Source organism: Phalacrocorax aristotelis, chromosome 22, assembly GCF_949628215.1.
Source record: "Phalacrocorax aristotelis chromosome 22, bGulAri2.1, whole genome shotgun sequence".
Lineage (NCBI taxonomy): Eukaryota > Metazoa > Chordata > Aves > Suliformes > Phalacrocoracidae > Phalacrocorax > Phalacrocorax aristotelis.
Genome location: NC_134297.1, coordinates 4,057,872 through 4,079,449, shown reverse-complemented (window position 1 = coordinate 4,079,449; position 21,578 = coordinate 4,057,872). Strand labels below are relative to the sequence as shown.

The 21,578-nt window shown below is 41.4% G+C and overlaps 1 long non-coding RNA gene across 2 annotated transcripts; it reads left to right on the top strand.

Annotated features, from left to right (window-relative positions):
* The first annotated feature begins 9,534 nt into the window (after window positions 1–9,534).
* LOC142067616 (uncharacterized) lies at window positions 9,535–21,168 on the top strand. 2 transcript variants are annotated; one of them, XR_012664107.1, is made up of 6 exons: window positions 9,535–9,562; window positions 15,471–15,511; window positions 17,175–17,262; window positions 17,562–17,706; window positions 19,725–19,802; window positions 20,449–21,168. It is a non-coding gene; the product is annotated as an uncharacterized LOC142067616 (long non-coding RNA). The 2 variants fall into 2 exon arrangements; XR_012664106.1 differs by lacking the exon at window positions 9,535–9,562 and adding an exon at window positions 13,523–13,613 and having other exon boundaries at window positions 17,567–17,706; window positions 20,449–21,167.
* Window positions 21,169–21,578: the final 410 nt, after the last annotated feature.

Genomic DNA, 21,578 nt, shown 5'->3' with positions numbered 1-21,578 from the left:
AGAACCTTGAAATGTGTCTTCCCTTTAGGATGGAAAAAAACTAATTGGAGTCTGTGGAGCTTCTACCTGTACGTTTCTTATGAATTTTTTCCCTCGCTTTGTTGATAAGAAGCTTACATTTATGCAGCAGCTTTGATCCAAGTGCCATACAGAGTGCCCAGAGATCCCTTCATCTGTCACTGAGGCACAGTGACGGCATAACAGTACACAGAAGTGCTACAAAAGTGCTGAGGGCGGGAAGTGCTGAATACCGCACCCAGTTTGATGTTGCAGAGGATCTTAAAGAAATAGAGGGCAGTTACTGTAGCTGGAAACAAACCAGAGCACCTGCACGTAGAAAGTACCCAGAAGGCCTTGGGGACATGAAAAAATCCCAATATCCTCTCCAAAATTTGGTACCTTAATTAATGCAGTCCCTTTCTCTAGCAATAGACAGAGTCATTGCTTTAGTAGCTCCCAAGGGGAAAAAAATGAGTCCTGTGGAACTACGTGGCTATATCTACGTCTGGGTAGGCTTTACTACAGTTGTGTTTCATTTGGCCAGAGTTACAGTTTAAACCAGAAGCAGCAGTTCTTGTCTGAAGAAGCAAACCAAAGCTTTTCCCAGGCAAACTCCTCTTTGTTTCAGACTTCCTAAATCCTGTCTTTCTCCCTCAAAACAAGACGACCCTTTCTTATTTCTGTTACTGACACCTTTCACTGAAAGCACCCTTGCAGGCAGGCATGTTGCGCGGTAGCTACTGGGGCATGGAAATTACTACATTTGTGTGCTCCCCCTTTTCGCAGTCTCGTCTGGCGTGGAGCGCCGTGAGCCCGTGTCAGCAGAGGAGCACACAATAGCATTCGAGTCATTAGAATAACCATATGCAGTGGCAAATGGGATTCATGATAAGCAGAATGTAATTGTGTACCCTGGAATTTGAACCATATCCAAATACTCTTATTCAGATAATCAAATCTGGTTAAACTCTTAAAAGGCAGATAAATAACTATTTCACTCATCTGATTTTTTTTTTTTCCTCTTTGTTTATTTGCTTTTCATCAGTAAGGGAGAAAATAAGGAGAGGCTGTTCTTAGGGAAGGAATCCAAGACTAAGGAAGACACCTGCCCTTGAGCCAGGAAGTCTCCATAACTTAGGAGCATTACATAAGTAGCATCAGCTATAGTGGCCTGAAGGAGAGGAGGAGACGTACTCCAGCTGGACTGCCGAGCCTTTGGTTGTAGACATGCGGTATCATGATGAAACACAGCCTCACCGTGCCACCCTGGAAGTGGCACCAAGTTTTGGTACAGCTTCCTGGCAATCACCAATGAGTCCCTTTACTTCTCAGTGTGCAGGTGAAACCAGCCTTGGCTCTGGGCCCTTGACACTCTGTGCAGGGTCTCGAACAAGAGTGTTCAACCTGGGCTCACTGAGCTTCACACCAAAAGCATAGGGCGTTGCTCAATCATAGAGCAGGCCCGGGCTAAGCAAAAAAAAAAAAAAACCCTAGGTTTTGGGGTCATTTAGAGTCATCGGCCTCACAGCTCTTGCTAGCTTGTGCCAACTTGCCCACCAACATCCCTGATCCACCCTTAGACCCATATTGGAGCGTCTGTGTCATGTGTTGTCTAACCCAGAGCTGATGCTACGCTCCAGCTGCTGACAAAAAGCTATAAATGGTTCAGGAGTGAAAGTGTGGCTACCCTTCCCCTAGAAAGAACCAGATACTGGAATGTAATATTGAGTAAAACTTCAGATTGTTGTAACTCTTGCTAAAAGTTGAGGCAGAGACCATTTTTGTAACGTGTTGAAAAAATCTGGATAGCTTTCAAAATATTTACTTGCTCTGGATTTCATCTGAGCCCAGATGAGACTTCATTCCTTATTTTTCAGACTCTTGAAGTTCCAGGCTGTTTTAGTGTGCCTGCCAGACCTCTAGGAGAGCTCTCTGAGCTAGACTACACCTTTGAACCTCTTGAGGTTCCTCAACACGTTCTAATAATGAGGTTTTCTCAAGTAAAGCTGAATGGGTGAGATGACCAGTAGGAATCACGTCAGCATTTCTGTTATAAAATCTCTTCTGTCTGAGGTTTGTGAGAGTCAGCTGTAAAAAAGATGGCTGACATTTCCGGGCTGAAATTTAGCAAAAAAGATTTCAGACTTCAAACTGGAACAATATCATTTGTGTGGTTTGGTGTTTATTTTTTTCTCAATGACTTAAGGAAGTATGTTTGCTTCAGGAGTATTTTCTGCTTCCCACCTCCTCCTTGGCTAGCCCTGCAATAGCCTGCCTGGGATCTGAAAGTGAAGGTGGGTTCTTCCTTCTTCTGCATCTTTCACATCCATAAAGATTCAGAGCCAAATGTCAGTTGATGGTTTTGCTGATGATAATAAGAAAATAGAATTAAACTTCTTTGAACTCATCTGTACTGAATTTCCATTGCAGGTATCCTCGCTGTCTTGTATGTATCTGTAATGTCAATGGGAGTGGTCTGTAAATGCACACAAGGTGTGGTATATCTGCAGGGGATTAATACCTGAGGCATTGTTTGCTGTGCCATTATTTGGGAATTCTGCCCTCTGAAACCCTGCTTTTCTGTGGATCATGACTAAATTGCTGCTTTGCACGGAAACATATTTTAAGAGAATGGCATATTCCAGCCATTCAATCCTCAAAAATCAGTTCTGGATTTGAATTCTCTCCTCATTCATGGGGAAATGAAATATAAAAGTCAGGTTCATGTAGTGTAGAGTAGGTTTCTGAATTCTTCTCTCACCTGAAGCTCATGAAGGCATAAGGCACTAAAATGGGCGATGCTTCTGCATAACTTCCTAGTCGAGAGTAACGCTTGCACCTTGATCTAATGCCTTGCGAGGTCAGTGGCATGGGCTGTTGTTAACTTCAGAGACAGAAACTCTTGATCTTGCTGGGAAGAACTGCTGCAGTGACATTCCCTCTCCATTTGAAAATAAGTATTCACAGAACATTAATTCTGTCTTCTCTGTGATAAGACAGCAGTCTTTTTCACGTTTACTTCAGCTACCGTATTTCAGAAATCAGAGGGTTACACTAAGCGAAAGGACACAATGTTTGATTACACTGTTGCTTTAAAATATAACTAGCTGGGCTGGGACAGATTTCCTTTTGGCCACAGAAGTGTGAAATCATTTCTGTGATTCTGAAAAAGCAAGAGGCCTAAAAGGGTTTACGAACAATAGGCACTGGGGCACACAAACTTCTATAGGAACACACAGCTCTACGTGTAGTGCGGTTCCCCCACCACAATATTTAATAGAATCTTTTATGACATCGATACGTATCGTAATTGAACATTGTCATTAGATTACATATTTACCCTAATTACATAATTAGGTATGATTGTGCTAATTGGGTAAAGACATAATTGACAAAAATCACCAGAAAACAAACATGGAGATTTATGCCACCAACAGAAAGTGTCTTAATAGACACCGGTGCTGTGAATCTCCCTTGCTTTCCTCCCAGGAGAGGAGGCTTTATAGTACATCAGTAGTTACCAAAGAGCCAGAAACTGGTAGATGTTGTGCAGGTGCAGAAGTAATGGTAGTTAGATGACTTCTGTTTTAATATTTGATCTCAATTCCAAAACTCAATATTTCATGTCAGTAACAGCAGCAGATATTCTAATTGGCGGAATGACTAGCTGCGTGACATTTTTTTCTCCTTGAAATTACAGTTCCTCTGGGATGTAAATACACTTTCATCTGTCCGAGCTTCATCTGGGCTTAAAACAGTGGGAAGAAAATACCTGTAATCCTGAAGCCAAGCTGTCATAAATGGGGAGAATTTGCCAGGATAATCTGTGCAGCAGGCTGCAGAGGTGTCTGAAAATCGACCAGAGGGTGAGTTAGGTATCAGACCCTGGGACAGAAACTGCTTTAGCATTTAGAAAATACTTTATCTTAGTCTCTTTGTATTGCTCTGTGAAGCGGGTATAGGGGCATACAGGTCCACATAAAGACTGGCTTATTACTATCACGTTTGTGCAGAGAGGCGTTGGCATATGCGGGGATGAGGATGAGAGTATTTTCTCAGTGAGGACCTTCTCCTGGCAGTTCGCGCTTGGACACTGCCATGGCTTCTTGGAGCAGGTCTTGGCACTTGCAGCGGAAGCACGTGTGCCAAGCGGGGCACAGCTCCCCGGCTCAATATAGTGTCGGGGGAGGGAGCGAGAATGCTCTTTGAATAAGTGCCAGCGCGGAGCTGACAGCTCAAGGATTTGTAAATGTGGTGATGAAGAGGAAGTTGAAGTTGCGATGGAAGAGCGGCAAGGAGAGGTGGCGAGTGATGAGCAAAACAGTCACAGCGGCATTTGCCAACCTAAGAAAAAATCAGGTTATTTAGGCGCGAGTAAGGAATTCTTTCATAAGAGAGTTTCTATTGTCATATATCTCTGAAAGGACCTTTACTGAGTTAAGGATGCAAATGATACAAAACACTTCTTCTCCACCTTCTATTTTAGAGCAAATTATTGGGGCGTTTTTTGCCCAGCTCTGCTTATAACTACCTGGTCCGCAGGGTGTGCCTCTGTTAGTCTCAATGCAATGGTGATGTTAACAGTACTTTCTTTAATTAAACCAATTAGATATAGATAACCATTTTTAAAATGTTCTGAATTCTGTAGTATCTAGCATTTATGAGAAGATTGGGATACGGAAGAATATGTGCAAAGTTAAGTTGTAGAAAAAAATGAGTTGCCTAGCCATGTCATACTGAAATGGTTCAGTTTATAGCTGCAGAATATGATATAGGAATTTTTTGAAAGTCTGGAGGGGAGTTATATCTTCTATGTCACATAGAAATTGGGTGGGATTTGAGATCTTCCGTCACCCTAAATGAGCACACGGGTTCGTTGGCTTCCATAGAGCTACATTAGTTACGTCATTGGATTTCATGTCAGAGGAGAGATGTTCAGTGTGCAAAAATGATGATGTTGCATCAAGAAATTGGGATGGTTTCAGGATGTTTTTAGACAGCAGTAAAGCTCCTGGGCAGAGTACGGGGCCAGAGAGCAATGGTTTCCTTATCCATATTTGTGGCTGGATCACTAATACAATGGTTAACAGTGACTCTACTGTTAGGGTACTGTGCTGTGCTGTTAAGTAAAATAATATGTTGTATTTCCACAGAGCCTATCAGGTCAAAGTAAACTTTACCGAATATGGAGTCATTAGAAATTCCACTGATGCTATCAACATCATGTACATTTAAACCTCAAAGAAAGATTGGTTTTCTCAAATACTCTTCTGCTGTTGCTAGCTGAATTCTGAAGAGTGATATTATTTCTCACTTTCCTCCTTTATTTCTAGTCAGGCTTTGTATGTAAAGGTAGGACGCTGGCTGTTTCATAATCAGCAAAGCTGCTTTATCCTGAGAAAACAGAAACCACCAAGATGCCATCTCTTCAGCGCAGCTCAGCATTTGTTCATAGGGTTTGATTCCCTTGTCATCCCCTTCCAGCACAGAGCTGCTGTGCCTGAGGATGCATTCACCTGAGAGGCAGGATCTCAGGACTGATTCAGTTCCACTGTCTGCACTAGCATATTTTAAGATGCTAATCCCTGTTTGTAAGCCGTAATAAATAGGCAGCATACTGCTTTAAGTAATACCTTGGTGGGTAATGGGAATGAGTCACAATGATAACATCCTGGTTGTTTGACTGTGAACTAATGCAAGTTAAAAATGTAATGTGTTCCTTGTTAAGGGAACACCGTCTTTTTCTGACTGCTGAGAGAGGCTCAGTGTTGCGTTTCTAAAATTGTTACTCTTAACAAGGGCTTGATGCAAGGGTAAAATTTACTTAAAACTTTCTACCCCTTTTGCAGTTCTTCTCCTAATCCCACGTCTGCAATCATCCTTTAAACATTCGGGAGCCAAGGTGCATGTTCCAAGGTCAACGTTGCATGCGTTCAAAAAGGAAAAGACATGTTAGGACAAATTTCATCCTAAGCCTTCTTTCAGTGCTTAAAAAAACACATGTATGTGCTCTGTGCTGTAGTGCAGATGCATCTGCTGTGGAGGGGGAAAAGCGGGGTTTTTTAGCCAGGGACAAAATTCCTTCCTGTGTGAAAAGTAACCGTGATCTTGTCTACATCTAGCAGTAATAACCGTGGCTTATTGTGTCTTACCTATTAACATATGCAGAGTGGGGAGCTGCATTCGACTTTAGTGTCTTTTCACCAGCAAAGTATTTATTACTTCTAAATTAGTGCACTGAGAACTTTGAGGACTTTTTTTAACTAGAAGCCCTGACATTATGTCGGCTGTGAAGTGGTGGGTAGCTTCCAGCATTTTTGACTGCATGCATCCAGGTTGAGGTAGTAGGTTGTATAGTTTAGAATTACACCAAGGGAGATAACTGTACAACCTCCTAGCTTTCCTTGGGTCTTGCACAGAACGGCGTGATGAGCGACCATAATTCCTCAGCAATGTTTGCTCTGGACACATGGAACAGGAAAGAGCAGGTAAGATGAGCTGGAAAACCTTTTATTTTCTTCTGCCTCTCTAGAACTTCAGAAATGTTCATTCTCTTGGCATTTTTTACCTATTGGTGCTATACTACTGAGTTTTTAGCAAATTCAGTGGACTAGTAATGCCTGTCTTCCTTTATTAGCATTCGAGCAGCGCAACGTGTAACATTCCTAAAAAGCACCATGGCAACATATCAGTGTTATTGCCTTCGCGGTCAGCAATCAGAAGTCTCCAAAGGTAACATGAAAAACATCCTGTGTTGTATCTGTTATTGAGATGTGTAAGGAGGCTTCCCTTTCCATTAGTCTTTGACTGGTTCAGTTAGTTCTACACTAGGAGTTAAACAAGGCTGTGCCCTGTAGCAGTGTGAGACCTGGCACACTCATTGTCTCTCAGGAAGCGTAGGAGGCTGGTGCTGATGCTTCCAGATAAAGCCTGTAAGGGTTTGTGTGAAAGTACCTAAATCTACACAGTCCTCAGGAGAGCAGTTCTCAGGGAATATCCGTTAGTGATTACAGTCAGCTGAAATGGTGATTCTTAAGTTTGGGGTTTTTTCTAGGCTTGCACAGTTGAATTGGGTGTTTCAAAGGCTGATGCTTCTGGACACATCCAATAGAGGTGCTTTGCTTCTCCCTCACAGCAGATTGGATTAAGGAGCCGTGGAGCCACCCCAAATTTTGTAGAGGAGCTGTGCAGAGGACAGGCACGTGGTGAGCCTGCAGTCTTGGGCGGAAGACCACATTTCTAATGTATCTTACGTGTCTAAAATGCAGGCAATAGACCTAATATACCCAGCTGCTATTGAAATCTACAGTTTTATTTGCCTAACCATCTGAGGCCTAAAAAACGCTCTGAAACCCTGGCGTTTATCTAGTAAAGTTTGAACACAAGAGTCAAGGTCTTCATGTTGGCAGCGTTCGGGGTTCAGTTCCCCTGGCAGCCTGGATGAAGATGGTAGCTCTAATGCTTGATTGGGGCCCAGAACATGAGCTGTGTTGCATCTTTTGACTATATAATATATGACGAATTCTGGCAAGAGATTTTTGAGTTCCCAGAAATAAGAGAGACTGTTTGCTAGTGGGCAAACTTTCTAAGTTAGCAAATAAAAGTAAAGGGTAGGCACAGGGTTCATTTTGTTAAGCTAATCTAAAAGTGTGAAAATAATAAAAATATTTCAGGGTATCTAAATAACCCAGAAAAATGTTTTTTTTTTTCTGGTAAAATGGCACTTAAAAACTTTAATATCTGCAAATCCTTGTTTACTGAATGCAAAGAGAAGCTGTTGGTTTCTCAAGTGTTACCCAGTGCTCAATTATTAGCTATTCAGAGAGTGGATTTAGTGGGATTTTATGTTTTCAAAGAGGTTATAGATATCACTATCATGGTTTATAATGCTGCAGTTCCTTCGGACAAGGCAAGTATCAGGGCTAACACAAAGCTGCTTCTGTGTGTCATGAAGGCACATGCATTAAACATGCAGGTAGTTAATAAAGAAGAAACTTTTTGGCACATTTTAGGCAGTACCTTATTTCCCCCCCCATTAGTCTTTTTGCAGATGGAAGTGCAAATTTTCAGCTGTAAATCCACAGGCTGCATTGACTCACATCCAGTGTAGAACTGTTCCATAAGGGTTATTTTTTTTCACCTGTTTGGTACTTCTCTAGGAATACCTTCACGAATGGTGTTATATTCCCAACTAAGAACAGCCTCTTTTCTATTTTGGTGGTAGCATTTTAGATCTGCCTTGCACAGGTATAAGGGAGCTTCTCAAAGTTCAATAATAGCAGTTATTTATACTAACACACACATATGTGCTATCAGACTTAACTTTGTGAAGTATGTTAATCATATGACACGTAAATCAAATGATCTATCTTGCTCCAAAGGACAAAGAATAATAATTTAAAAGGGGACTGGTCAGTGGTACATTGAAGTTGACGATAAACATAATTCAATGTGCATATTTTTCTTCTGAACAAAATAGCATTCCAGCTCTCCCCCTGATGAGAGGAATGTATTGTCAATTAATTAGACTTCCATCATATGTCCTCGGATGCCCTTCTATCATATGCCTTCCATATGTCCTTATGTCATATGCCTTCCATATGCCCTCTATGTAATTAAGCTTCTATCATATGGCTTCTATCATATGCCATTTAAATAGATTTCCAGAAGAATATGGCAGTGTTACAATTGTGGACCTTTTGCAATGAGTAAAGGAACAACTCGTGAGCTGTAGATTAAAAGAGGAGGAAGCAAAAGGAAGGTGGCTGGCCCTGAACAGTCCCTTCAATTGCCAGTTTTGTTTCTCTCAGTTTGGGCGATGAACGGACAAAAGTGTCCTATTTTCCTTGTTTTCCATCACTGTTCCATTCCCAGTTTTTATTCAGTTAAGCCTGTGAATAGTTGGAGAGATAGCGACTGTTTTTCAGAGAACATTTCCACTGGAATGTAAAATGAAAAAGAAACAATCCACCTCCCAGAAAATTGTTTGTCATACGATAAAGAAATGTAAACTTTGATCTTGTTTTTGTCCCTTTAAGTCTGTAACATGTGGAGTACTAGAAAAGTCATGGTGAGAGAATTAATGAAAATGAGATTGTACACTTAAGCACACATCCCTGTTCTCCCTTGTGGACAATGGCTGCAGATAGTATTGTGCTTTTCTTGGCATGGTGATGCCTTGGTAGATAGTGTCCTAATCTACAAGAATATGTAGTGAAATGGATTCCAAATTTACTCTGACTTATTAAGGATAAAGACCAAAAATAGGCGCTGATGCTTATACACGTAATGAAGAAAACTGCAAGCATCTGAGGAATGATGAGGTCTTGGAATGGTTTCCAATGAAGAGACAGATAGTGTGCTTGTTTGCCTGATGTACGTTTATGTATCTGTGCCTTCTTTCTCCCCAGCAACTTCTGAGACTATTCTCTAATCCCAGTCAGATTTGATACAGGAGCAGTGGCTTCCAAGACTATTCTGCTCCAGCAAGCTTTACAGGAATTGCAGAACTCACAGCCATATATCCAGCAGTCAGGAAGAAGGTTGAAAGGACAAAGAGAAGGTAAAATAGAGTCATATATGCGGAGGTGTCCAAACTATAAAATGGGGAGCAGTTTGCAGCATATGCCAGTTTATCTGGATTAACTGCATTGAATGAAGTAATGAGAACAGTTCAAACAGATTCCCACTGGCTAGTAACAAGCACGTCCCTGAAGACTTCGTACTCTAGCTGCTAGAGCATGCTAAAAACCATACCATTGTGACTTCACTGCTATTTTTATGTGCTCTGCCTAGATTAAGCCAGAATTTACCAAACAATGGTCCTATATTTTGCTGTGTAGGCGTACTGCTAGCCACTATTTGTAATATAGATGTATTCCTGAAAGATAGGTGACAGGTCTTATTTTGGCTTTATCCTTTTATTCTCAACTCAGTTCTCATTTGAAACGCGCACACACACAAAACATAACCAGTGCATCTGGAAGTTCTAGGTCATTAGGGAAATTATTCTGAAAAATTCATGTTTTGGTCCTGCACCACCATTAGTTTGCTGGTGCCACAGTCGTAAACTCCGTACTCAGAGAAGCCTTTAAGCCTCTTGTAGCGTACCACTGAAATTATCTGTCAAGAATAACTGCTCATGTGTTGTACTCAGAATACTTTTTCTCCTGGTTTGCTGGGCACCAGGAAAATCCTTTCAATAGTATGCAGTTGCAAATTCTCTTTTGCTTCTGTGTTTTCACGTGGCTGTGATACTTTTGAAGGCTGGCAGCCTAACAGTCCTGAAGAAGGAGGAACTCTGTTTATCCACAAAATTGGGACCTTGACTGCGTGCGACCCCATAAGCATCTTCTGACCATTCTGTTGTGCTGCCTCGCAGCTCTCCTTGGAGAGGACCAACCTGTGTTGGTGAGAAAGCGGACGCAAGGGCTGTTTCCTGAATTATGCCCCTTTGGAAAGGAGACTGACAGTCAGAAACTTTCACCGTTAGAGGGATTATTTTTTTTAAAAACAATGCCTTTCATCTATTTCCACACCCAGCTGAAACTATGCTGCAACACTTGTGCTGCTAAATCAGATGCGTTAAGTACAGTCAAATTTGTACATAAAAGTTTTGTAAGAACTGGGATGAAATAGAATGGAATGCCAGAATGACTCATTGTTTAATGAATAAGGCCCTAAGTGTTCTATTGATGCCATTTATAAATCTGTATAAAATGTATAGAATTCATGTCATAACTGGAATTCCAAGCACAGCAACCTTGTGAGCTAAATTATGATGATGATAGGGTACTGCACAAATTAATATGAATTCTAACACGCTTCTGCTTGAAAGCTGCTCAGACTGTTAAAAATAAGACAATTTCATTACACTTATTCGAAGCCCAGACCTCAGAAATGCTGCTACTCTTCCTTTCGAAATTGTAAATTACTGAAGAAGGAAGTTCTTTTTGTGTGTCTTAGAGTCAAAATGTATAACCTATAAGGGAAAAAGATGTCCTTTCAGTTAGATGTAGATATTGATTACAATACACAGTGTAACTGGGAAAGAAAAGAATGAGCTGCTATATATTTGGAACTCTTCTATTGGAAATGAACAGTCTGAGGCCAGAGCAGACATCTGAACACACACGGTTTTTTAAACGAACTTTTTCCTTCTCATTCTTACTTTTTGCCTTTTCATAGCTTGGTGGCTCAATATTAAACCAGGTGAAGTTCAGCATTTCCAGCGCGAGTTTTTGAGATAAGTTCTATACCCATTCAGATTTCAGTCAGAGACAAACTCCTGTACGTGTGGTGTTGGGCTACCAGGATTTAACCTTGTGATAAAACCTTCCAGTCTAAATTGGAACAGAAAGGAAATCTGATGTTTTGAAATTTCCTGTAGCAGAGGAAGATTATCTGTTTTATCTGGGACGAAAAACCACTTTTTTTTTTCTTTTGTTTTTAAACAAGGCAGTACTTCTAGTTGCCCTGACTTCGCTAATGCTCCAGGCAGTCCCAGTTGCATATATTTAGATTTACATATTCAAAATGTGAAATGCATTCTCCCTGAGCAAATATTCCTTTACATGCAATAGGGTGAAATTAGCCTATTTGTGCAATGTCATGGCCCTGTTTCTTGGTTAAATAAGTTCAAGAATCAGGTTTCTGGGGCAGATACGGAAAGAGATTGAAATTCTGCGTTCTGTATTATATGCAGTGGCTTCTCCTTACCACCACCTCTCCCTGCTTCTTTCTCACATTCATAGAAAACAACTTCCTCTCCAGTTAGGTGATGCAAGATTGTCTGAGGTGTACTGCAAATGAAATACCGCTGGCTAGAAATACTACAAGCAATTATTTTCTTAAAAGCAGGAGCGAGCTGCTACTGCTGCTAAGGATGAAGTCACTTACCTACGGGGAAAGAGCTGGCAGCCGCAGGTGGGGGCTTTACCAGTGGCTGCAGGATACCCGCTGGAGCCACTCCCTGGCTCCTACCTGCCACCTCTCCGTGTACAACTGCTGCTTCTTTTTTAAGAAAAAAGCCCACCACACTTAAGACCCCTTCAAAAGTACTGAGTCTGAGAGCAGTGTAGATACAGCTAACGTACAGTCCTTAATTTCTGTTTTCCGTCTATGTTCCGGTAGGTTCAGGTAGCCAAACCTCTGCGCCATGCCACGCAGGAGCAAATGTTGTAGTGCAGGGTTCTCCCTTGCTCCTCCTGGGTCATTGAGGATAAGTCCGCCTCGAGCGTGAGTCATCCTGCTGCCACTTTTCCTTCCACCCTTTGCCAAGGTCTGATGACAAGACTGTGATTTCTCTAAGCTTGTCTTTGTTACAGGTGTGACACACAGCTCGCAGGGTTTCATTACGGCTTTCATAATGTATTCACGAAATGTCAGGATCAAGTCATTTATAATTAACAGTGATGTGTAAATGTCATGTCTAACAATTGTAGTGTAAGAACATTTTTGTGAATGGGCCATTTTTTACGCATGCAACTGTCAATGTCCAAAAAAGCCATAACCAGCCAGGCAAATGGTCGATAAAGACAGATTATTTTTTCCCTTTTGTTTCTCCCCATTGAATTCTTGATAGACAACTAGACCTTGGTGCCTGTTGTTCCTAGATCCAGTACAGATATAAAGCTCAAGCCAGGAATGGAAGCTTTTATGAACGTTTTAGGGCTTGATCCTGTTATAAATGTGGAATGGATAAACTCCTGCATAATACTGATGTGCAGTCGGTATGAGCACTGTCTATATTTTTGGCACCAAAGACAGTAAGGCATGCAGCATAGGAGCTGTACTACCAAATCTGAGGAGAGGAAGGTGCCAGCAAAAATAGTCCCAAGCATGGAGATATCTGAAATTGATATACTGGAACCACCCCCATTAGAAAGGGAAAACAAACTGACATTATAATGAAAAGAAAAGAAAGAACGAGGAGGTAGACTGAGAAATTCTCATAGTTTCACAAAGTGAATACAAGGAGACATGCAGTGAAATTAAATGGTGACAAATTGAAAATGTTTTAAAAAGCAATTCTTTTCCACCAGTATTTAATTAAAAAATGAACGTAATTGCTTTTAGAAGTTAATGGGAAGTCTAGAACAGATTAGATACTTATGTTTTTAATAACCATACATAGAATTATAGAAATTTGTTGTGATAACTTTAGAACTGAGTTTAGACTTAATGTTTCAGGGTTTAGGATGAAGTGCAGCAGTTCAAGACCAGGGAAAAACCAGTGGAAAGGACAGCTCTTGATTGTCCAAAGCCGCTAATACTTGTCACTATTGGAGAAGATATATTAGAGAAGTCTGGATTCTGACTCAGTCTATATCTGTCTCCTGCAGAGGATTAAGCACATACTTTGCCACTGACAAATAAAAGTGAAGGGTTGATAGATGTTTGACCTTCACTTGGCCTCACATGTTGAATAACTGCAATACAACAGTATTAGTAATAATTATCCAATGGCATGGTCCACCTCCCGTTCCTTACGGTTATCGTGTGCAACGAGAGAGGATTGCATGACCACTGTCCAGAAATGAAAGCAGAGGAAGGTGAACGGCTTATCCGAGGCCAGGCAGCATATCACTGGAAGGGCTGTGTACAAAAGCCAGGTCAGTGGATTGCAGATCTGCATCTAAACCTGTGTTGTGACCTTTTCCATCCTCATTAAATACGTTTCTTGGAACCCGGCTATTACCAGAAGTAATAAAGTTTCAGCAACGGTGAGGAGGGTTACACCTGTCCTGCTTTCACACCTGCTTTTCAGCGTGAGGTTAGAGCTGCTCTTCACCATGCAAGAACGTGTCTTAGAGATGTGCTCAAGCTATCAGTGCCCGCTGTGGGATGCGACGACCTCAGGTGTGGTGCTGCACTAGCACCGGCCCTGCTGCCCGGGGGCCTGAGCTGGCACCTCCAAACCGTACTGGCTGCAGATCTGTGGTTGCGGCAGCTCAGCTTGGTGTTAGGTTTGGGGTCGCTGCAGTCAGTCCCCTGAAGAGTGTAAGCAGACCCTTTGTATTCCTTGGCTTAAGTGAGATTTAAGGAATTGTTGTGAACAGCAGGTCAAACTCATTCCCGGATTAATGCCACTGATGTGGGTTTGTTTTAAAGTTTGTTTTTCTTGTGTTTGAAGTGGCCTCTCCTCTCTTCTGACAAGGAATAGTAGTTGTGGCATCAGAGTGGTTTGCAATAGTGGTGTTTGCAGTCAGTCAGATGCCGCAGCGTCCCCTTGGCTTTTCATTTCCCTTCATAAAAGAGGTTGTTAGTTTTGCATTACAGGATTTAGAAAAAAGAAAAAAAAAAAAAAAGAATGATAAAGAGAAGGAAAAACAGGAAGAAAATAGAAAGGGAAGAAGGCAAGACACGATTGCTTTCTGCTACAGATCTTGTGGTTTGAGTTAATTTTGGAAATTGCCCTTTCGAATAGCTTTTGAAATGTGAAAGGAGAATTTATTTTATGAGGGCCCTAATATATTTCAATCACAAGTTTCCCTTCATTTGTATGAGAATAGTTATTGAATGAGAAGTTGAACAGTGTAGGTCTTAGTGGAGAACTAAAATCAGTGTCCACTACTTACTCTGTTAGTAATGATGTAGTTAGACTGCTGAATCATGTCTGTTTGTAGGGTTCTAGGATAGAAGTCACCGGTCAGCAATTTGTAACCATGGTGCTGTAATAAATCCACAAGGGCCCTGTGTTGGTGGCTGCATCTAATAAAGCAACTACTTGGGACTTTGCCTCAGAATTAAAGAACCGTAGTCTCTTCCTTCTTCAACAAGAGAGGAGGATATCCATGCTCTGCTGGTGGAACTGCTAGTGTGAGGGGTTCTACGATGCTGTGTTTCCTTTGTATTCCAATAGAGGGGCGGTTTTTAGTTGCAAAATTTAGTATCCACAGTCTCGTTATGTGATGCATACAGCCTCTCAGGAGGTACGCACACCAGCTGACCGCTGTGTGTTTTAGAAGAGGTGGGGATCTCATAAGACATTCTGTCTTGGTGCTGCCTAACATTTTCTATATATTTGTATATATGTTAGTCGCGTGCCTGTGAAGTAGCAAATAGCAAACCAACAGTGACTAACGAATTGAAGAGTCAGAAAAGGTTATCTGGAGCAGAGAGAAGTGTGTGATAATTTTTTAGATGAATAGGATGCAAGGTGAAAGCCTAACAGACTGTCTATGTGCAGTGAATCAGTCCTGCACTGAAACTGAGTCGAGAGGTTCTGAGGGGCACCTAGAAATGGTCCAGCGGAGCCGTGAGTGCAGGGATGTGGGGCTCCTCAGTGGAGCAGTTCTGTCAACTCTCAGTAACAAGGAACTCTCAAGGGTTAAACGTTTAATCCGTAAATTTGTGCTAGGAATTAAGAAAGACTACTTGACATCTGAAATCACAGGGAGGCTTTTTCTGTATAATAAAAAAGCCTCTTCAAATTATTTAAAGCATGCTTCTCTTGCATTTTAAAACAGGGGGAAGCTGTGCAAGTGAGATGGGCCAGTTTTTTTTCTTGGTGAGTAATAACTTAGTTCATGCAAATGACAGCAGGATTTTTCCTTGTCCTGCCATGGCTTTAAAAGGAGTTAGATCCTGGTTTAGGTTGCAAAGAAAATGCCTTGCGTTGCCGTTTCCGTGAATCCTACTCTGAAGCTCGGTTATAGAATCATGTTATTTGGTCATCTTGAAGTCTGTAAATTGGCTTACGACAAGCTCCTGGCAGTGGGACTCAAGCATATCTTTAACACCGTTGCCCAAGAAGTGCCTTGAGACCCATAAAGACAATGAATTCTGATGTAACTGTTCACATTGTTGTTTGCCTGAAACCTCGAAGGTAATTTGCTGGGGTAACAACGAGGACAAAATGAATCTCTCCTTTGCCTGGGTATCTGAGGGAGCTTTAAAAACTCTGAACAGGACAGAATTCACTTGGGAAGTTCAAAGTTTATAAAGCAGCGCCCTTAATCGTTGCGAGGCCCTCGGTCTGCCTCTCGCCACATTGCATTACATATTGACGCAGGCTTTGCATTATATATTAAAGCAGATTTGTCCTCAGATACCCTACTGTGGAGAAGGCCATTTTTAAATCCTTAATAGGGCATTAGAGCAATTTGCCTGTGATTTAGTTTTAAGTGGGCAAGGAGAGTGGTGACAAACGAAGCCGGGAGGCCCTAAAATTCTTTGAATATTCCATGTTTTCCTGGAACTGTTGGGAAAAGGCTGCCAGAAAGGTCTTGGCAGGTTTTCTAGGTGGCTGGCCAAGTCTGAAGCAAATGTGGATAGTTAATAGGCTAATGCAGCTCTGGTTCCAAGTCCGTACGTATATAACATACGTTTTTATTTAAGAAATCCCACTGCATGAAGGAGCAAATGTAGTGCTAATATATCTTCCTGAAAGAAAATAGCAAGGGAAAAAACACTGTCATCTTGTAACTATAAAATAAGGGATCTTATGCTCTTACTTTTTAGGGACTTGAATTGTCAGCTGAAGAAGAGAAGATGTAGGAAATGAAATCAGTAGACAGGCAGTGGCTTTCCTGGGAGGGCCCCATCTTAATCAGGAATGGCTTGTATAGCAATAGTTTGCGTCTAAGAAAAAAGGCAGAAGTTGTTCAAAGAATGCATTTCCATGGCTAGATTGACTTTTTGTTGTTGCAAGTAATTAAAAATGGCAATTAAGCAGGAAAGTGATCAAATAATGAGTCGGGACCTGCTGCTGCAGTCGGCTCCGTGTGGACAGCCCGTTCTAGCATGAAGCATGAGGCCACCAGTGCGTGTCGAATCATAAGAATTAAGTGCTGCTACCGAGTCATCCCAAGTGTAGGCTGGTTTGGGAGGGATTTCTCTGTGCACCAGGGTCAGAACTGTGGTCACAGGCACCCAGGGAATAGGTGGTCACTGTCGTGACTGGCAGGAGTTGTTTCTGGGAAACATGAGTTCAGGTTTCTCTGACACACCAGGTGAATTAGCTTTGTAATTTTAAAATTGTCTCCACTGAGAGGGATTCTTGTTCGTATTCAGCTCATGGGGCCTGTCTTGTTTTATTATCGATGGGGCGAAGAGTGTGCACAGCCTCTACTGTCATAGTGGAACAATTTTTTTTTTTTTTATTAAGCCATTGGCGCAGACCCTGAAATTCTGCTACACTCTCCACTTATTTTCCTTTGGTTTTAAAACAGAGGTCCCTGTTCCTCATAAGGAGTGTTGTAAAGACAGACGAACTGATCATGTGTGAATGTCATGTCCTGTGTCATATTGGAATTGCAAGTAAGCATACTGTATATGTCTATGAAGAAATGTTTCATATGGACTACTTCCATGCTATCATATATATTTGTTAGCTGTACGAAGTTAAAATTGACAACATTTATAATCTAATACTACTTTTATACAAACAAAATCAGCTTGAAAAGGTTATTACTACACTTTAGAAGCCCTAATTAAAGAATGTCATTTATTATCATAATAAGTAATCTGATATTCAGATTGTTCTGTTTGTTTTCTTCATTTTGTATCTCCAAAATGTTACGCTGTCTTTTTGCATTACAAAACCAGCTAAATTTAAGTTTAGGGTGTACTAGAGCCTGCGCTACGATGTTAAGTGATGCAGAAGCATGGACTGGCACCAGGAGCGGGAAGACTGGCTGCTGCGCTTGCGTCCCGCTGCTATTTCTGGCATGCAGAGCCTGAGCAGCGTCTGATGGGCCAAACGTAAGTCCCCAGAGGTTGCCGCGTCTTCCTCGCGTTCTGACATTCATCCTGTCACATGCCTCTTGATATGTGACTTTCTAATTTTTAATACACTCTCAACACCAGTGAAGCAACCGAAAGCAAGTTACTGTATATTAAGATCTCTGTGCCTGGTTTCGCAAGAGGTAAGGGTGACTAGGCTTGTGTTCAGATTTCCCCTGTGTAAAAGTGCCCGAGCCTTTTCCTTCTTTGACAGCAATACCTAAATGGCTGGGCATCACGTAGATACCCTGTGAGATGAGACTCCCTGTCCCCAGGAGCTTGCAGTCTAAATAGATAAGGCAGGCAGAAGAAGAAACGCAAAGAGACAGAGAGACTTGCCCAAGCCACTTAGCACATCGGGCGGCAGCACTGGGAATAGGAACAGGGTCGTCTGAATTCTCGCCACTGTCATCACCGCTGATTCGGGATTCCTGCGGCTGGTTCTGTGCCAGCCTCTGCCCTGTCCCTGTGCAGGGGTCGGTGGCTTGGGCCCACCAACCAGCTGCAGAAGGTATTTTGGTGTCCTACCTTTTGGTTTAATTCTTAAGCAGTGGCCAAGTATTTTTTCCATGAGAGAAATATGCTCTCGTGTGTTGTGTAATTTTTTTCAAGTTCTGTTAAATGCAGGCTGTAGCTGGAGTACTAGAAAACCTGAAAAACATTTCTTTCTTTGTGTGATCTTTTAAATAATTCCACCCTCTCATTAAAAAGAAAGTCAGTGCTGATGAAGAGGGCTAAGAGTCTGACAGAAGGCCTGGGGGATATTTAAGGATGACCGTGCTTTGGGGTTCTTCGTGTCCTCATAATCTCTCAGGGGTCTTTACAAACTTTAGTTGAGGTTCACTTTTCATATGTGCAATAGTTTTGTCACCTGTTTGTGTTGGTTTTATGTAGGAGAGAACTGGAAATAGACTGCAGGACTGAGGGTCCACACTGAATTCATGGAGGGAGGTAGGAATAGACTGTGGACTGCAGGCAGCAGGCTCCGCCCTCCAATCACTGAACTACAATCTCTCTTTTAGAGAGCGACCCTAGCACTTTTTGCCTATTGAAATATAATTCATTCTAGCTCTGCTTATAGTCTCGTGGATTTCTAATTTTAATTTAATTTTGTACTTCTCCTGCCAGGTCAGATTCCCAAAATGTCCCTTAAACTTTACGTGTGTTTCTGAAGTTGAACCTAGGTTCAGCAGTTCAGTTTCTATTTAAACAGCCTCAACATGTATTATTTTTACTGGCTTTTTCAGGAGAAGAAAGCAAGAGTTGATTGAGGAACACCATCTTTTTCATGCAATGATTCTATTGAAATTTCAAGTAAATTTTAAAAAAGCATTAATGTTGACCAGACAGAAAGTTTTTGTAGCAACCCTGTAGGCCAACATATTCATTTATCTCCATCACTTGGTAACTGCAACTCTTAAAATTCGTCAGACTTTCAGTATGAAGCATCAGATCTTACGAAATTATGGCACTAGCTCAAAACAGGTTAGATTTATCTGAAATTTTAGTGAGGTTCTTGAAGCTTTCCTCATGTTTTAGGTGAATCGAGTCTTATTTGTAACTTCTGGTGGACCTGAAGCCGTGTGAAATATGAGGGTTTTCAGGTGCTTTATGAGTTATGGAAATGGCAAATCATGCAAGAGTAGATGTAATGCTTTTTTGCCTGACTTCATCCACATAAATTTGAGTTTCCCCTTGAATTTCAGAGTTCAGTTAAATCCAGTATGTATAGGAGAACTCACAGATAAGGGCAGATTGTTAACTCTCCATAGAGCTCTGTTAGCAGACCTGGGGATGGAGAGACAATACAACCACCCCTTTTTAAGCTGTGTTGCTGTCGGGATAGTGCTTGGGTGAGGTAATTCGCTAACGTATGCCTTGTTGGGTTTGGAGGTAAAAGTTGCTGGGTGAGTCAGGTTAAAAGGAATTGTTGGTGATGAAAGGGAGTTTACACGATCTTCAACCACACTCGACATATCATCTCTGTTGACTAACAGGCTATCAAATGAGGATAACAAAAGTAATCTGGACGTAGCTGCTTTGTTCCAAGGACTTCAAAACACTCCAAGGACATGGTAAGCGTTGTCATGATGGTTCTGTATTATGGGGAAACAAGGTAGGAAGAGGTGGAATGATTTTATCGCTGATTTGATGTGGAATTGGACAATAGTATACAAAATGGTGAGGTTCAAATTAGTAGCTTTTGGTTCTCAAACTCCTCCCTTGGTAGAGCACTGTTCTGTAATGCCCAAATCATGACCCCTTTGCCCAACTTTGCTTTTCATGATGGGCCCCACACTATGAATTTGTACCTTTCTATTAGTGAATATTTTTTTCCTCCACTGAAGACATTTTATTGATTTCTAAACTATTCTCATATATTATCATATATGCTGTCCATATTGCTGAGACGGAACTGTTATTTTAAAGATACTTCCTAAATGATCTCTGTATAGTTTGTCTCGAGTGAAGTTACTGACTTGTCTCAAAGTCAGTAAGGTTTTATAGTTAATGCTTAAGTCCCTAAAGCACACTCTGCGGCTGAGCATCCCTTCACCTGTGTGTCTTCTCCTTTGAATGACTAATTCCAAATTGTCTCAGAAAAAGTAGTAACAGTTTGTCTTTAATCTACTTTCTGCTGTAACTGTGCACCTACCAAGGTCTCTTCTTCCTTTGAACCTGTGTCCATCATTAAATTCATTCTTTCTTTCTGTTTTCCAGCTTCTCTCTGCAAACTTCCTCTCACTCCATTTCTGCAAGAACTTTTCCTGCAAACCAGGTCCCTAAGAGGATTAGTGAAGGGGATACCAATTTTTTTATACCCACCTCAGCATGGCAGCAGCCAAACTAAGTTGCTGGACTGTTAAATGGTGTGTAGCACATGAAAGAAGCTTCAGTCTTCTGGTGCTGTTCAGAGTGGACAAGTGCCTACCTCACAGCTGCTCTGAACTTATCCCCAATGCTGGCATTGGTTGGTTTTTTTTCCTTCTTAGCCTGTTCACATTGGGAATACGAACAGTCATGCTCAGGACTCAGTGGACTGCAGAGACTTGGCCCCTTTTTAAATATGAGAACAATTTTCAGGCCTCTTTCATTTGCACTTACTTCATGCAAAACAAAAAAAAAAACCCAGAACCCCTCAAACTTTCTCTGTTTAAATTTCAAATTCCTGGTGGCCGCAGTGCCAGATGATGTTGCCATTTGTGTTTTCTTCTGTAGGGCCTGGCCTGAATGATCTCAAAGCAGCAAGCAAAGTTAAATACATGGCTATGATCAAAAGAGAATGACACCTCTTTTTTTGTGCCAGCCTGGAGGCCCTTAGCTTTTGGCATTTGAGTCTCTGAAAAACAAGGTTACTGGACTCTAGTAAATGAAGTGTCCGGATGTTAGTGATGATTCATAAAAGCAATTAAAAAAGGAAAGTGCTTTTCTGTTGAGCGTAATGTCTTGGTTTGAAGATGTTCTTAAGTGTGTGTGTAATGCTGCAAATAGTGGTCAGCGGATAGTGACCGCTGTGTTTAAGATTATGGATCTGTTTCCAGCATAACACTTCTTTTCATATGGTTCTGATGATCAAAACCATTTTTTTGATAGTTGAATCTTTCTTATTTAGTTTCTGTTTCAAAATAGTTCCCATTTCTTCCTCCTTCTTAAATTTGTGAAAAAAATTTACTGAGGACATCATATTTTCCATGGGAGAACTGTGGGTTTTGCAACATAAATATTGGAGATGGCAGATAATTGAAATTCATCAAATACAATCTTTTTTTTTTGCCCCAGTGCTACTCTCTTGCATTTCGGCCCTGACCTTCCACAAACACAAAACACCTCATTTGTACAGCTTTCAAAGC